At 40.9% G+C, this 17,667-nt stretch overlaps 1 pseudogene; it reads right to left on the bottom strand.

Annotated features, from left to right (window-relative positions):
* Positions 1–15,686: 15,686 nt before the first annotated feature.
* LOC129143202 (uncharacterized) lies at positions 15,687–16,796 on the bottom strand (annotated as a pseudogene).
* Positions 16,797–17,667: the final 871 nt, after the last annotated feature.

Genomic DNA, 17,667 nt, shown 5'->3' with positions numbered 1-17,667 from the left:
GATGTCTTTAAATTATTATACTCTTTATCATCACCAAGCTCCTGGGCTGGTAGAATGACTAAACCACAGTGTATTAGTCCATTCTCACATTGCAGTAAAGAACTACCTGAGACTGGGCAAATTATAAAGAAAATAGGTTTAATTGGCTCATGGTTCTTCAGGCTGTACAGGAAGCATGCTGAGGGGGAGGCCTCAGGAAGCTCACAATCATGTCAGAAGGCGAAGGGGAAGCTGGAACATCTTACTTGGCTGGAGAAGGAGGAAGAAAGGGAAGCATGAGGAGCTACACACTTTGAAACAACCAGATCTCGTGAGCACTCACACACTACCATGACAACAGCAAGGGGGAAATTCACCTTCATGATCCAATTGCCTCCCACCAGGCCCCTCGTCCAACACTGGGAATTACAATTTGACATGAGATTTGGACGGGGACACAAATCCAAACCATATCACACACCCTAAAGAATTATTTGGTTAACTTACACCAAACCAATGGCTTATTCGAGTGTTGTTACTGGTCCTGTTAAAAATAAGATCAACTCCTAGCAAGCATGCTATTTCGCCTTTGGAGTTAACATCTGGTGACCTATGAATTCAGGATTTAAGTTCACTGCTTACCTATAAAGGAAAACACCATAGATGTACTACTTAACTGGGTTGCCATCTTTCTAGGCTTATTCTGCCATCACGTGGCAGGTGCTGGAAAAGTCCCCAAGGAGACGTGCTATCAATTTTGACCAGAACAAAGCTACATAGAGTTCCAGTGACAAGACTGGATGATCATTGTGCTAAGAAAGACCCCGCCAGGGGTGGATCAGGAGGTCAGGAGATCGAGACCATCCTGGCTAACACGGTGAAACCCCGTCTCTGCTAAAAATACAAAAAAAATTAGCCGGGCCTGGTGGTGGGCACCTGTAATCCCAGCTACTCAGGAGGCTGAGGCAGGAGAATGGCGTGAACCTGGGAGGCGGAGCTTGCAGTGAGCCGAGATAGCGCCACTGCAGTCCAGCCTGGATGACAGAGTGATACTCCGTCTCAAAACCAAAAAAAGAAAGACCCCGCCAGGTGTTGCTGATAACTCGCCCACCATCACAGTGAAGGAGAAGCTCGGCTTCACGAGAGCTTCGCCTGTGACCGCACCTGTGACTGAAATGGCCGTGACTCCTGGTAAGGACTCGAGGTTGAATCCCCAGACAGTAACGTCCAGGTCAAGGGTTTATAACTAAGAATAATCACAATACTATAAAACAAGGGGTACACAGAAAAACATAGAATCTAGTTATGAAAACTAATAAAAATAAGCATTAAATATCTTTCAGATTATGAGTTTTAAAAATGAGACAGCATCCTGTAAATAGTTTAATGATAAACCATAAACTGGAACAATCTATCAGAAAAGCAAAGCAGCAATATAGATTTGAACTATTGAAAAGTTTATATTCTTTGGCTTTAAATATCTTTATAAATACATTCAAAACAAATTTATATTTATTATATGAATACATTTATTAAATACAGATAATAAAACTTGTTTAATCCTAAACGAGTCCTGTTCAGAATTCCTTCCTTATTTTGTCATGCTTTAAGGCCCATGAAAAGCTTAGGCAAAACTCTGGGTGGGCTTTTGTTACATTCCAGCCTTTGTGAAAGGGCACTGGCTTTTTTAGCTTTTAATATTTAACTTAACCATTCAGTCAGTACTGAAACAGTTGTGAAGGAGGCCTGCATTAGTGAGACCTGGCCTGCCACAATCCCCACTGTCAATTTGCACATGATTTCTACCATGCTTGTATATTTATTTATCACGAGAATCGTAGGGAGATGGGGCATTGTAATCTTCCTGGCTGCTTCCTGCTGAGAGGGGGTCGTCGTGATGGGGCACTGTGTGCAGCACTGGAGTGGGAGAGGTCGATTTGTTCCCAGAGGCACTCTCTGTTTCAGGAGCTTAGCGGCAGCGCCTGCTGAAACGTAATAGTATGCAACAGTAACACATATAAACAGGTTGTTGCTGTTTTCTTCTGAGGTTTAAGTTGTCTAGTCTTCGGTTCACAGGGCTTTATGAAAGCACAGCTTAGGTTTCTGTGATTTCCAATCAGGAAAAATGGGGAAAAAGGAAAAAACTGAAAACATTATTTTGGAGACCTGTAGCCAGAAAAATTAGAATTTAATCTAAACCATAGAAAATAATAAAAACTGGGAAACATCAGGCAAGACTAGAATTTAACAAGAAGTGTACTATAGTTTCTGAAACATAATTTTTATCTCTCCAGTTTCCCATTTTTATTAAAAGACAAATCATGGTAGGACTAATTTGCTTTATTATAATTGGTCAGATTATCTGTATAAAGTGCAGCAAGAATAATTATTTTCACATCAGCCTTTTAAACTGGCTTTTATGGAACTTTGTTCCGTAGAAGGAATCTGAGATAAGGCTTTTTTAAAGCCAAGCCCAGCCATGGATTTGTACCATCAAATACCTACGAGTTGGGTGAATTCCTCTCCTTTTGAGGTTCCAAGATAACTTGGGGTTCCTGGCCTGTCAGAAAGTGACATTCTTTACTTACCACAGATCAGAAACCCTGTACAGGGACTGTGTACATGGAATAGGAGGCCAGTTTCCCAAGGGCTTTATTGGCTTTATGAGTTAAGTTTGATTCCTAAAAGGAAAGAATACAATTCCAGTCAAAGCCTTGGTAAAATAACCAGTTTTTCCAATTGTGTCCTGTTACAAAAGAAGACAGATTCTTACTACACTTACACAAATAAGTATATTGCCGTAACTTGAGAATACTCACAAATAGTTTACAAATTCTGGAGAATACCAAGTAGAGAGAAACAAATATACTCCAAATTTTGTTCATGGGAGTATACTAAGTTGTTAAAAAGCTGTCAATAGCTCAAAAGAAAAGTTTCCTTGACTCTGAAAAGCAAAACAAAGGATTGGCAATATTTTAAGCAAAATGCCAAAAGGATCACTCCAGTCTCCTATTGGTTCAGTTTATGCAGTTAATTCCTGTCCTGCTTGATATTAATGAAAATTTTAGCTCTTCAAATTCCTGAATGTTTTTCCTCTATTCTGATGTCAAAATCTCCAAAGTTATCGGAAACCTGCATTCAAGAGCCCCTGTTAGAGCTTCATAGCTGATTATAAAACCACCTTCTAAATGTAATAGAAAAAAATTTTCTCCTGTCTTTGTTATCTCTGTGTTTCTTTTCTCTGTTTGCTTCTTTCGACCTTTATGCTACAAAGGCTTTCTTCAAATTTGATATTTGACATTTTTCATTTAATTGCATCACTCTCCCAAGCTGAACGAAAGCCCTGGCTCAAAATATGAGCCTGTTAATCAGTTTCACTCTTGATGTGAAAAAGGTAAATTATCTGGAGCAGTTTGCAAAGGACTTACAAAGGACAGAGTGCTTGAGCTGAGACCCAAAAGATGAATAGAGGTTTGCCAGGTGGGGAAGGTAATGAGCCAAAGGAGCTGTGTATTTCTAGAACATATCACAGTGCCTGGCCCAGAGGAAGCACCCAAGGGTTATTTTAGAATTGAATGAATGTTCATAGTTATGGTGGCATGAATATCATGGTTTTTTTAGGAAATTCCAAGACAATTTATTTCTATTGTAGTTCAAATATGTTGGCAATACGTTCTCTTTTTAACGAAATGTCTTAATTCCTTATAATTATGATATGCCTAGTTGTGTTTCTCTTTTATTCATCTTGATGGTGTTTTGCTGAGATTCTTGAATCAGTGAATTTATCTTTCAACAATTTGAGAAGGCTTCAACTATTATTTCAAGTGTTTTTTGTTCATTCTGTCTCTTCTGTTATGGTGAAACTTCAACTACATGTTAATTATTTTAGAACTTTTGTTATTGTCCATTAGTCTGTTCACAGTCGTATCTTTTTTTCTCTTTCTACAGGTGTACTTTGTTTTTTGAGTTTCACTTTATTGTGCTTTGCAGACAATGTGGGTTTTTGTTTGTTTGTTTTTGCAAATTGCAGGCATGTTGCAATCCTGTATTGAGCAAGTCTATTAGCACTGTTTTCCCAACAGCATGTGCTCACTTCATGTACCTGTATCAGCATTTCTTGGCAATAAAGTAATTTAATTAAGGGATGTACATTGTTTTAGACATAATGGTATTGCACACTTAATAGACCACAGGATAATGTAAACATAACATTTATATGCACTGGGAAACAAAAAAAGTTTGTGTAACTCACTTTATTATGACATGTCCTTACTGTAGGGGACTGAAGACAAACCTGCAATATCTCTGAGGTATGCTTGTATATATAAGTTCTTGTCATCTCCAAGCAGACACTTTTACTTCTTTTTCTCTTTGGTTGCCTCTTTTTGTTTTTTGTTTTGTTTTTTTTTTAGGTGGAGTTTCACTCTTGTTGTGGGCTAGAGTGCAATGGTGTGATCTTGGCTCACTGCAACCTCTGCCTCCCGGGTTCAAGTGATTCTCCTGCCTCAGCCTCCCAAGTAGCTGGGATTACAGGCATGCACCACCACACCCAGCTAATTTTGTATTTTTAGTAGAGATGGGGTTCCTCCATGTTGGTCAGGCTGGTCTCAAACTCCTGACCTCAGGTGATTTGCCTGCCTCAGCCTCCCAAAGTGCTGGGATTACAGGTGTGAGCCACCACGCCTGGCCTGGTTGCCTATTTCTTTTTTTTTTTTTTTTTTTTTTTGCCTAATTGTTCTGGCTAGGACTTCCGGTATGCTGCTGAATAGAAGTGGTGATAGTAGGCATTCTCCTCTTTTCTCTAATCTTAAAGAAAAAGGTTTCTGCATTTCACTAATCAATATGATGGTAGCTGTGGGCTTCCATTTAAGGCTTTTATGTAACTTACTGAGAGTTTGTATCATGAAAGTATGTTGAATTTTGTCAAATATTTTCTCCGTAACTATTGAGATGATCATGTGGTTTTTGTCTCTTTTCATTCTGTTAACAGGATGTATCACATTTATTTATTTACATATGTTGAACCATTCTTGCATCCCAAGGATAAATGTTTGGGATGTATAATACTTTAATGTGTTGTGAAATAAGGTTTGCTAACATTTTGTTGAAGATTTTTGCTTCTTTGTTTATCAGCGATATTGGCCTGTATTTTCTTTTCTTATGGTGTCCTTGTCTGGCTTTTGAATCAGGGTAATGCTGACCTTGTAAAATAAGTTTAGGAGTGGTCCATCCTCTTCAATTTTGGGGGAGAGTTTTAGAAAAATTGGTAGTAATTCTCATTTAAAATGTTTGGTAGACTTCCCCAGTGGAACCACTAGGTCCTGAGCTCTTTTTTTTATTATTCATTCATTTATTTATTTATTTTGATGGGAGACTTTTGATTACTGATTCATCTTCTTACTCATTATTGGTGTGTTCATATTTTCTGTTTTCTATGATTCTGTCTTGATAGGTTGTCTGTTTCTAAAAAATTGACAATTTCTTTTAGTTTATTCAATTCATTGGCATATATTTTTATGTAATCTCTTATGAACTTCTGTACTATTGTGGTATTAGTTGTAATGCCTCTTCTTTTATTTCTGATTTTATTTATTTAAATCTTCTTTTTTCTTAATTAATTGAGATAAAGTTTGCAAATTTTATCTTTTTAAAAATCCAACTTAATTTCATTGATTTTTAAAATCATTTTTCTAGTCTCATTTATTTCTGCTCTTTATTAATAATCTTTGTTGCTTCATTTTTTTATATTAATTTGGGCTTAGTTTGTTCTCCTTTTTCTATTCCTTGTGATATATCATTAAGTTGTTTATTTGTGATTTTTTTAAATGTAGATGTTTATCACTATAAAAATCTCATACTGTTTTCACTGCATTCTATAAGACTTGGAATGTTGGATTTCCGTTTTTATTTGTCTCAAGGCATGTTAAAATTTACTTTCTGACTCTTCTTTCACTCATTGGTTGTTTGGGAGTGTGTTGTTTCATTTCACATATTCATGGATTTCTCTTTTTTTCTCCTGTTACTGATTTCTGGTTTCGTTCCAATGTGGTCAGAAAAGATGCTTGATATGATTTCAGTCTTCTTAAATTTTAGACTTGTTTTATGGTCTAATATATACTCTATCCTGGAAAGTATTTTACATGAGCTTGAGAAGAATGTGTAGTCTGTTGTCATTGTTTGGAATATTCTGTGTATGTCCATTAGGTCTATTTCGTCTAAAGTATATCTGAAATCCAATATTTCCTTATTAAATTTTGTCTGTGTATTATTCTGTTCTCGTGCTGCTAAGAAAGACATACCTGAGACTGGGAATTTATAAAGGAAAGAGGTTCATTCACTCACAGCTCCACATGGCTGGGAAGGCTTCACAATCACGGTGGAATGTGAATGAGGAACAAAGTCATGTTTTACATGGTGCAGGCAAGAGAGCTGGTACAGGGAAACTCCCATTTATAAAATCATCAGATCTCATGAGACTTACTCACTACCACGAGAATAGTATGGGGGAAACCGTTTCCATGATTTAATGATCTCCACCTGGCTCCACTCTTGACACACGGGGATTATTACAATGCACGGTGAGATTTGGGTGGGGATGCAGCCAAACCATATCATTCTGGATAATCTACCCATTGTTCAGAGTGGTACTGAAATTTTCTACTATCATTATGTTATTGTCTGTCTCTTCCTTCAGAATTACTAATATTTGCTTTATATATTTAGGTTCTTAATTTATAAAGATGTATGGTGCATATATATTTACAATTGTTATACCCTCTTAGTGAATTTACCGCTTTATTATTATACAATGCCCTTCTTTGTATCTTATGACAGTTTTCAACTTATAGTCTAGTTTGTCTGATCTAAGTATAGCAACCCTTGCTCCTTTTTGGTTTCCATGTGCATGGAATATCTTTTCCATTCCTTAACTTTCAGTCTATGTGTGTCCTCAAGGGTAAAGTAAGTCCCTTACAAACAGCATATAGTTGAGTCTTTAAAAAATTCATTCTATCACTCAATGTCTTTGATTAGCAAATTTAATCCATTTAAATTCAAGGTGATTATCAATAGTTAATAACTTACTATATTAGTCCCCCTAATTAGTGGTTTTGTTTTCACTGTTTCAGTTATGCATGGTCAACTGCAGTCTGAAAATATTAAGTGGGAAATTCTTAAAATAAACATGTTTTAAGTTGTAAATTGTGTGCTGTTCTGGGTAGTGTGATGAAATCTTGCACCATCCTGCCCAGGAGGAGAATCATCCATTTGTCCAATGTATCCATGCTACAGCAGGTCCAGTGAATCCATACACTACCCACCGGTTAGTTCCTTAGTAGCCATCTTGGTTATCAGATCAGCTGTCATGATATCATAGTGCTTATGTTTAAGCAACCTGTATTCTACTTAATAATGGCACCAAACTGTGAGAGCAGTGATGCTGGCAATTCAGAGATGCCAAAGAGAAGCCTTAAAGTCTTTTCTTTAAGTGAATAGGTGAGAAAGTTCTCAACTTCCTGAGGAAAAAATATTGTATGCTGAGGTTGCTAAGATCTATGGTAAGAAATCTTAGCAACCTCCGCATACAATCTTTTGTGAAAGGAAAATAAATCTTGGGACCCCAAACTCACAAAGCCAAAGAGAAAAGTCAAGTTGGGAACTGGGTCATGCAAACCTGCCTCCCTTTTGGTTCCTAAATAAGATGACTATAAAGATTAAAAGCTACATACCTCCCTCACAATTTGCCCACCAGGAATTTCTTGTAGGCCCCAAGATCTTTATTCTGCAACAGTTCTGTTGAATTTCACCCTGGCAATGTAAGTTGATGCTTATCTTCACAGGTGTGGGAAAAAGGACAGAACTCAAAATCATCCTTCTGCTCACCTGAGACAAATGCATATCTGGTTGCTTCTTCTGCCCTATTGTCTGTGTTAGCTTATGTAAAAATGCAGCTTCGCTGGGCCAGATGAAGGCATAAGTGACTATTTCCTCTGCCTCTGTCTCACATGAAAATTGTGTATTCAGTAAAAGTCTGATCAAAGACTCAAAAAGATGCAACCGTTCTCTCTCTCTATCCACCAATACTTCAAAAATTATTTCTCTTCTAATATCTGCCCCTTCCCATTTAAATATTGAAGCCCTCAAAATAATCCCTGGAAAAAGACATAGACCTACCTCCTAGGTGCACTTCCTCAACAATGGCAAACAAACCTCCTAAAATGATTAAAACTTGCCTCAGTCATTTTCATTTATTTACACACTTCTAGTCATGAAATTGTGAAGAAGGAAAAAACATTTGTGCTAGTTTTGCTGTCTCACCTCAAATTGCAAAAGTTGTGGCCACAGTGATAAGTATTACAAGTGCTTAGTTAAGATGAAAAAGGCACTAAATTTGTGGGTGGAAGAGAGGAACAGAAATGTGTTTGGTTGGCTCCAGGATTTTCCAGGATTTCAGCCATTCACTGGTAGTCTTAGAATGCATCCTCCATGAAAACCTGAGGACGATTATATTGACATTGTGTTGTTTCCTGGCTGTTTTATAGATTTCTTCTGCCTGTTTTCTCTCTTGCTGTTTTCCTTTTGGTTTGATGATTTTCTGCAGTGATAAGCTTTGACTCCTTTCTCTCTATCTTTTGTGTATCAACTATAGGTTTTTGCATTGTGGTGTGAAAGGAAAATAAATCTTGGGGACCCAAAGTCACTAAGTTAAAGGGAAAAGTCAAGCTGGGAGCTGCTTAGAGCAAACCTGCCTCTCATTCTATTCAAAGTCACCCCTCTGCTCACTGAGATAGTTGCATATCTGATTTGCCTCCTTAGGAAAGGCTAATCAGAAACTCAAAAGAACGCAACCTCACCTACCTGTGACCTAGAAGCAAGCCCCTTCCTCCCTTTGAGTCTTCCTGCCTTTGCTTTAAGTTGTCCCACCTTTCCAGACTGAACCAATGTACTTCTTACACATATTGATTGATGTCTCATGTCTCCCTAAAATGTATAAAACTAAGCTGTGCTCCAACCACCTGGGCACATGTCAGGACCTCCTGAGGCTGTGTCATGGGCATGTCCTCAACCTTGGCAAAATAAACTCTAAATTAATTGAGACCTGTCTCAAATTTTCGGGGTTCACAGTGGTTACCAGGAAGCTGATGTATAATATCTTAGTAATAACAGTCTCTTTTAAGCTGATAACAACTTAACTTCAATTGCATGCAGTCTTCCTTTTTGCCCCCAACATGTACATTTTCTGTTTTTGATGCCTCACTTTATGTGAAGCACAAGCACATGCAGATCAGTGAAGCTGCGGGGCCTGAGATGGGACCCCACTGTGGGGCAGTGGTTCTTATGTCCAAGACCTAAGTGCTCGGGAGCGGCAGTTTAGGGCACAGGTCCCTCCTGAGGGACACGAGTGGGGCTGGTTCACAGGGCAGCGGCTCTGGTGTCTGAGGTGTGGTTGTGCATGGTGTGGCCATGGAGCTAGGACCTGGAGCATGGGTGTGAGTGGAACAGCTTCAGCTTCAGAGTCCAGGGCACATGCAGCGTTCAGGAGGTGGTGGCCTTGGTCCTGAGGTGACACAATAGTGGCTCCTTCTGAGAGGGCACAGCAAGAAACATTCAGAGGAAGCAATGCCTTCTTCTCTGGGGTGTCTGTGTCAGTGATAGTTGTTGGTTGCCTCAGTGGCAAAAGTTGTCATTGTCTTCTGCAGAGTCAGCCACAGGGACCTCTGTGGCACCCACCACGTGGCTGACACTGGTAGCCTCTGCCCTTCTCTTTTCCAGCCATCTACAGCAATCTCCATTAATCTGATCTCCCCAGCAACCCTTTCTCCATTTTTCACTCTACTGCCTTGTTTCAGGCTCTAATCAGACCTTTAAGCCCTCCCAAGCCCATTTTAATTTGTGCATAGCTGTCTAACTATTGGTTTTTTTGGAAAATGAAGGCTTGTGTTTCCTGCTCCACCATATTGCTGACATCACCTGGACTGGCCTTTTCTTGATAAGTTTTTTTCCCTAAAGAATGAGTTTATTTTTCTGTTCATATTTTGAGTAATTTGAGAGCAAATCCTGGACATTGTGCCATGGAGACTCTGGGTTCTGCTGTATTTTATATACATATATAAATATTATATCGGCAACTGCAAACTTGTTCTTACCTGCAATGGATAGTGACTCACATATCTGTTTACTCCCTTAGCCCTGAGCCTGTCCTGCCCACACGTTGCATGTTAGCCAGAGACTGGCAGAGTTTACAACAGAACAAATGAACAAATGCTCACCTCTCTAATGCTCTCCTCTCCCAGATTCACCTTCACTTCCCAGTGGCTGCTGCCACCTGGGTCTTTCCCAGGCCAGAAAGGCAATGTGCTTTTCAGTGAAGTTTTAGCAACCCCGAATTATACTATATTCATGGCCTTCCCTCAGGACAAAGCCACAAAAATGGGAAGCTTACATTCTGCTGATAACTTCTTTCATATTTTCTTACTCTTTCAAAATCTGTTGTCATTTTGAGGTAGGAGAATAGGGTCTGGCAGCAGGGAACATAAGGTTGATCCATGCTGACTTCCTAGAACTAAATCAAATGAAAGCACTTCAGCAATGACAGGAATGTGAATGGCTTTGTAACTTCAGATTCATCCTCTCCATTTACATAGACCACACACACCAAGTAACATCCTCTCCTTTTACAATAGGGCACATTCTGAGTAAAAGACTCTGTGACTTCACTTCACTCTCTTCATTTACATAAAATATTCGCCAAGTAACCAACGGGAAATGTCCAGAGTATTGAAGCCCCAGAAAATTTTGTAAGTGGGGCTCTTGAGCCTCTATGCCTGCCCACTCCCGCACTGTGGAGGGTACTTTCACGCTCAACAAATCGCTGCTTTTGCTTTCCACAGTTCGTTTGTGTGTTTTGTCCAATTCTTGCTTCAAGATGCCAAAGCACCTGGACACCTTCTACCAGTAACAATTTTTTTATTCTTCAGACCTTTCAGGTAGTTGCTTTTATATATTCAGAATTTATAGTTTCCGATTGAATATTCAAAGCTTTCTTTTCCATACCAGAGGTGGAACTCTGTAAATAACTTTTCTTTTAAAATAAAATTTTGCATATAATTGCAAAAAACCCAAATAACTTTAATCAAGCACAAAGAAAAACTCACTTAAAATTCCACCACCCTAGATATCCCTGTTAGTTTTGGTGAACAGTTTTCTAGACATCTCTGTTTGCATATATATATATGTTACTTTACCCTAATGAGATGTTACTCTGGGTGTAGTTGAATATGCCTGGATATGCTTGCTTTACTCAATAATATGTCAGTAAATTTTCATATACTGAAGAGTGTATGTCTATTAATGTTTTGAAATTGTTTTAAATGGTTTTATTTTATCTTATTTATGTACAAAAAAAAAATGAAGGGGCAAAAGCCATAAAAATGTGCCCTCACCATACTTTGTTTTTCATTCTTTCATTTTTTTCACAAATATTTGTTGAGAAATTACTGCTTTCAAAGTTACTAGGAATAGAGAAGACACCCTAATGGGGAAATTCAGTCATATAAGAACAACAAAACAATAAGAATTTAATATAATAGTGATATGTAGAGTGGCTGCAAAATCTTTATATGTGATATTGCACCCCAAATCTAGTTAAAGACATTGTCAAACAAAGGCACTCCTAAGTTTTGTTGGGATAATTTGCCCCCTGGGAGCAGCAGTCAGCTACAGGTGTGGTTCACAGGTAGCTGTGGGAAGATTCTAGGTAGGAGGCAAACTCTGGGGATATTGGGCAATAAAACTGCAGAATCAGAAAAGCAACGGCCTCTCTCCTGATATGACAGTGTTACCAGGGGGTCCTTGCTCCCAGAGCTCCCAAGATGGTTGTGGGCCACTTCCAAGATGGCGGCAAGCCTCTTGTTCTCTGACCTGGGGTTCGTGGCCTCATGGATTCCAAGGAATGGAATCTTGGGCCATGTGGTGAGTGTTATAGCTCTATTAGAAGCTGTGGGTCAGGCCAGGCATGGTGGCTCACACCTGTAATCCTAGCACTTTGGGAGGCCAAGGCAGGTGGATCACGAGGTCAGGAGATCTAGACCTTCCTGGTTAACATGGTGAAATCCTGTCTCTACTAAAAATACGAAAAGAAATTAGCCAGGCGTGGTGGTGGGCACCTTTAGTCCCAGCTACTTGGGAGGCTGAGGCAGGAGTATGGCATGAACCCGGGAGGCAGAGCTTGCAGTAAGCTGAGATGGCACCACTGCACTCCAGCCTGGGCAACAGAGCAAGACTCCATCTCAAAAAAAAAAAAAAAAAAAAAAAAAAAGCCATGGGTCACAGAAGAGAACCATGGAACCCAGTGACTAGTGTTCAGCTCGATTAGGATGAACCTGGGCACTTAGCCGTGCAGGAACAATGGCAAGCCTTTAGCCCAGTCCAGCACAGCAATGGGTGCCTCACTGGATCAGGAGCACAGCAGACACCCTGTTGGATCCAGAGGGGTGGAAGTCAGTGGTGGGCCTGCAACAGTGACAAACAGCATTGGTGGACGGTGAGCGAAAGCTCAGCTCGAGCCGTAACAAACACGGACCAGAAGAGTGTGCAGTTGCAAGACTTAATAGAGTGAAAACAGAGCTCCCATAAAATGGGAGGGGACCCAAACGGGGTTACCATGGCCGGCTCAAATGCCTGGGTTTATATCCCAATCATTGTCCCTCCCACTGTGCTCTCAGGTGATAGATGATTGGCTATTTCTTTACCTCCTGTTTTTGCCTAATTAGCATTTTAGTGAGCTCTCTTTACTACCTGATTGGTTGGGTGTGAGCTAAGTTGCAAGCTTACACCTGTAAATAATGATTTGGCCATCTGATGGGTGCTATCAATGCCTAAGTGAAAAGTTTGGTGAAGGGTTTTAAGTAATTTTCACTGGTTAGCTGCAGGCAGGAGTATTTTTCCTTCTTTGGTGGCTAGCCTTCCTGAGGGGAGGAAACTATGTCCTCGTGAGTTTCCCCATCCTATTTCTTCTGCTGAGTACTGGGGCTTGGTTTCCCGGAGGGGATTGCCCCATGCTAGGGGTCCTTCTATAAGCATTTCTAACGGAGCGTCCTGCCTTGAGGCTGTTTTTGCTTTAATATCCGCTTGGTGATTCTCTTTTATTTCCCTTTCCTTTCCTTTCTGATGACCCCAGCAGTGTAAGACTGCCACCTCTTTAGGTTTCTGTACAGCCAATAATAATCTCCTAATGGCTTCCTGTTGTTTGATAGGTGTTCCCTCAGAAGTTAGGAATTCCCTTTCTCTCCATATTGCTGTGTGGGCATGGAGGACTAGGTAAGCATACTTAGAGTCTTCTCCCTTTTTCCTTCTCCTAATTTTAGTGCCTGAGTGAGGGCTATTAGTTCTGCCAGCTGAGCACTAGTTCCTGGAGTGAGGGAATTACTTTCAAGTATTCCATTATCACTGACCACTGCATACCCCGCTTTTCAAAGTCCTTTTTCTACAAAGGAACTTCCATCAGTATACAAGTTGAGGTCAGGATCAGTCAAGGAAACCTCTAGAAGGTCCCCTTGAGTGGCATAGGCTTGAGCAATTACTTGTTGACAGTTATGTTCTATCTTTTCTTCATTGTCTGGAAGAAATGTGGCTGGGTTAAGATTTGCACAAGTACGCAGTCCCAGCACTGGCCCTTCAAGTAATAGAGCCTGATGTTTAGGTAAACAGTTGTCTGACAGCCACAAGTCTCCTTTAGCAGTGAGTATGCCATTCACATCATGAGATATCCACACAGTAAGATTTCTTCCTTGTATTATTTTAACTGCTTCAGATACGAAGACTGCTACTGCTGCCACTACCTGTAAACAGTGAGGCCAATCCTCTGCCACTACATCAGTTTCCTTACTCAGGTATGCCATGGGTTGCAAGCTGGTCCCTCAGACCTGTGTAAGGACTCCTAGAGCTATTCCTGTTTTTTTCTGTGACATATAAAGAAAAGTCTTGCCCCGTTGGCAAGCTTAACACTGGGGCTTGGATTAGGGCCTTCTTTAGGGCCTGAAAAGCCGCTTCTACTTCAGAAGTCTGTCTTACTAAATGGGTGTTGGCTTTTTGAGTTTCCTTAATTCGTGTATATAATGGCCTGGCTATTTCACTGTACCTGGGAATCCATATTCGGCAGAAGCCTGTTATGCCAAGGAACGCTCTTAGTTGCTTTAGGGTTTTGGGATGAGAATAAGCCAGTATAGGCTGGATACATTCCTCACAGAGGGCCCTGGTGCCTTTGAATAATTTTAGCCCTAAGTATTTAAACTGCTGTGAGCAGAGCTGTGCCTTTGGTTTGGAAACCCCTTAGCCACAGGAGGCAAGGAAATTTAAGAGTGTTTGGGTGGCTTGATGGCACAAGGTTTCTGAACAGGCAGCTAAAAGTAAATCATCCACGTACCAAAGGACAAGAGCATCCAGGTATGAGAACTGGCTCAAGTCTTGGCTAATGCCTGGCCAAATAGGTGGGGGCTATCTCTGAACCCCTGGGGCAAAACAGTGCAGGTGAGTTGAGACGTTGGGTTTGAAGGATCTTCAAAGGCAAACAAGAATTGAGAGTCAGGATGTACAGGGATGCAGAAAAAGGCATCCTTAAGGTCCAGGACTGGAAACCACTCTGCTTCCTTTGGTATTTGGGAAAGCAGAGTATAAAGGTTAGGTACAGCTGGGTATAGAGGAACAACGGCCTCATTGATAATCCTGAGATCTTGCACTAACCTCCACTGTCCGTTGGGTTTCTGTACTCCTAAAATTAGAGACTCGCAGGGGCTACTGCATGGTTTTACTAGGCCTTGGGCTTTTAGGTCCTTAACAATCTTTTGGAGTCCTTGTTGGGCCTTGGGTCTAAGGGGGTACTGCCTTTGGTAGGGAAAGGAGGTGGAATTCTTTAGTTTAATTTGAACAGGACGGGCATTCTTTGCTTGTCCATATTGTCCTTCTGTTGCCCAGACTTCAGGATTAATTCCTTCCTCAAGCAGGGGACAACAAACAGTGTTCCTTCTCCTATGTTCAGGTGTATAATGGCCCCTGCTTTTGCTAGAATGTCTCTCCCTAACAAGGGAGTGGGGCTTTCAGGCATAATTAGAAAAGCATGTGAAAAGAATAAAGTTCCCCAGTCACAACTTAGTGCCTGGGAGAAGTATCCAGTGACTGGCTGTCCTAGGACCCCTCGGATAGTGACAGATCTGGAGGACAGTTGTCTGGGACAGGAGAGTAAGACTGAGAAGGCCGCACCAGTGTCCAGGAGATAGTTAACCTCCTGGCCCTCAATGGTCAAGCATACCTGGGGCTCTGTGAGGGTGATTGGCATGGGCTGGTGCTTGCCCCAGGCACCCTCAGTCCTGCTCTGCTGGATCAATCTGGTTAGTGGCTTCTGACTAAGAGGACCTTCGTCTCCTGGGGCAGTGGGCCTTCCAGTGATTCCCCTGACATAAGGGGCATGGACAAGGGGGCAACTTATTTATACTTGGACAATCTTTTTTAAAGTGTCCTTGTAGATCGCACTGAAAGTGAGCCCTATTAGGCATTCTATTTGCCCAGCTTTTCCCATTTCCAGAGCCTTCAAAGTCCACTCACCTGAGGGCCATGACTAAGGTGGCCTTTTTGTTAATCCTGTTTTTCCTGTTGCGCCTGTTCCTCCTGATCTCTATTATAAAAAACTGAGGTTCCCAAGTTCAATAGGGTTTTTAAGTTTGCTCTGGGCCTAAGGGGGACTTTTGAAGTTTTTTTCTTTTGTCTGCAGCTGACTGAGTGATAAACTTATCCTTTAAGATTAGTTGGCCTTCAAAAGAGTCAGGTGACAGGGAGGTATGCTTCCTCAATGCCTCCCTTAGTCTCTCCAGAAAGGCAGTAGGATTTTCTTCCTTTCCCTGTGTTATAGTGGACATCATTGAATAATTCATAAGCTTCTTTCTAGTTTTCCTTAGTCCTTCTAGCACGCAAGTTAGCAAATGTCTGCGACACCAATTTCCATGTTCTGATTCTGTGTCCCAATGAGGGTCTATACTGGGAACTGCCTGCTGGCCTGTGGGGAATCACTCTCTTTCCTCTGTTGTCATCCTGTCATTGACCTGACTGAGATACCAGAGATCACCAAACTCTCGGGCTGCAGTTATGGTCGCACTTCTCTCATTTGGGGTTAGTGTCTGATCTAGCAGTAACATTATATCTCTCCATGTCAGATCAAAGGATTGTCCTAATCCTTGTAAAACATCAATATAGCCATCAGGGTTATCTGAGAATTTACCTAGGTCTATTTTAATGTGCTTTAAGTCTGAGAGAGAAAAAGGTACATGCACTCTGGCTGGGCTGAATTCTCCTCCTTCCACTGCTTGGAGAGGGCATAATTTAGGAATATTGGCACTCTTTGGTTCATTGTTTACCCCTTTGTCTATCTTCTTTTGGACCATTTGGGTTGAAGTGGGGGGTCCTTATTAGTTGGGAAAGAAGTCGGGGGGATGCTGGTGTAGGGAGGTAGACTCTGAGGGCTACCTGTAGGGCATAAATCACACTTTTTACATAATTGTGAGTTGTCTCTTAATGAAAGGAGTTTGTACATATGGCACTTCACTCCATTTGCCTTCTTTTCTACAAAAGAGGTCTAGCTGTAAGATGGTGTTATAATTTATTCTTCCCTCAGGAGGCCAGGTTTCTCCCCCTTGAAGAGGATATCATGGCCAGGAGGTACTGCAGAAGAATATAAGTCATTTCTTTCATATTGTCTGAGGGTCAAATTGGTCTCAATTCTCCAGAATACATCTTAGGGGTGTTTTTGCCTTGGGGGAAACATTTCCCATCTGAAAAAAGAACATAGGGATGCCAGCACCCCTAGTCATTTTCCAATGAGCATTAGTCCTAGAGCATCCTCTATGGTCCTAATGCTTATTCCTTTCCAGGGTGCATAACCACCCACGGACCTCTGCTTATCGGATTAGTTACACTTACTGATATAGCAGTCCTGCACCCCTTTTCCCGCCTTTCTTGACCACAAAGAAAGGGGTCCAGGCTGCTGGATTCTAGTGGTCCTTTACCAGCGTGCCCAACATTGCCTCTGTGCTCAGCGGTGAGTCCTAGAGCTGGGCTGGGTTCCTGAGTATTTCATAACAACCCAGTTGTCCCATCAAGATGCATCCCCATAAACAACAGTTCTTATGCAAATTCATTCCAGAGAGGGTGTAGCTAACTTTTTGAGTCAGGATTGAGATAGAGTTTTTTGATTCTGTAAGTACTTTAAAGCTTGACTGAGTGCAAACAGCTCCAACATTTGAGCAGACCATTTTTTAGGCAATTCTCCTAACTCTGCTTCCACAAGAATCTCCCTATCAATTACTGATGCCCATTGTGTTTTTTTTCCTCAATCATTTGGGAGGAACCATCTATGGTCCTGTCCTGAAGGGAGTTCCTCCTATGTCTGGTTGGACCTTTGTATGGTAATTAAGATTTAAATCCCCTGTTAGGAAATCTGCTTGGTTAAGGTAATTTTCAGTGGTTAATGTTAAATCACCTTTTTCTAACAGAATAGCCCCATACTTTAAGATTTTGGAGTTAGTAAGCTACCTTTTTGGTTTTTTGATTTAGAATAATTCTGAACTGGTGAGGTGTGCTCACAATGAGGTTTCCTCTAAAAGTTACTTTTCTACTTTCTTCTGTTGGCAAAGCAATTGCCGC

Source organism: Pan troglodytes, chromosome 12 (assembly GCF_028858775.2).
Source record: "Pan troglodytes isolate AG18354 chromosome 12, NHGRI_mPanTro3-v2.0_pri, whole genome shotgun sequence".
NCBI lineage: Eukaryota > Metazoa > Chordata > Mammalia > Primates > Hominidae > Pan > Pan troglodytes.
The sequence above is the reverse complement of the archived record's forward strand: the minus strand, read 5'-3'. Positions and strand labels throughout refer to the sequence as shown.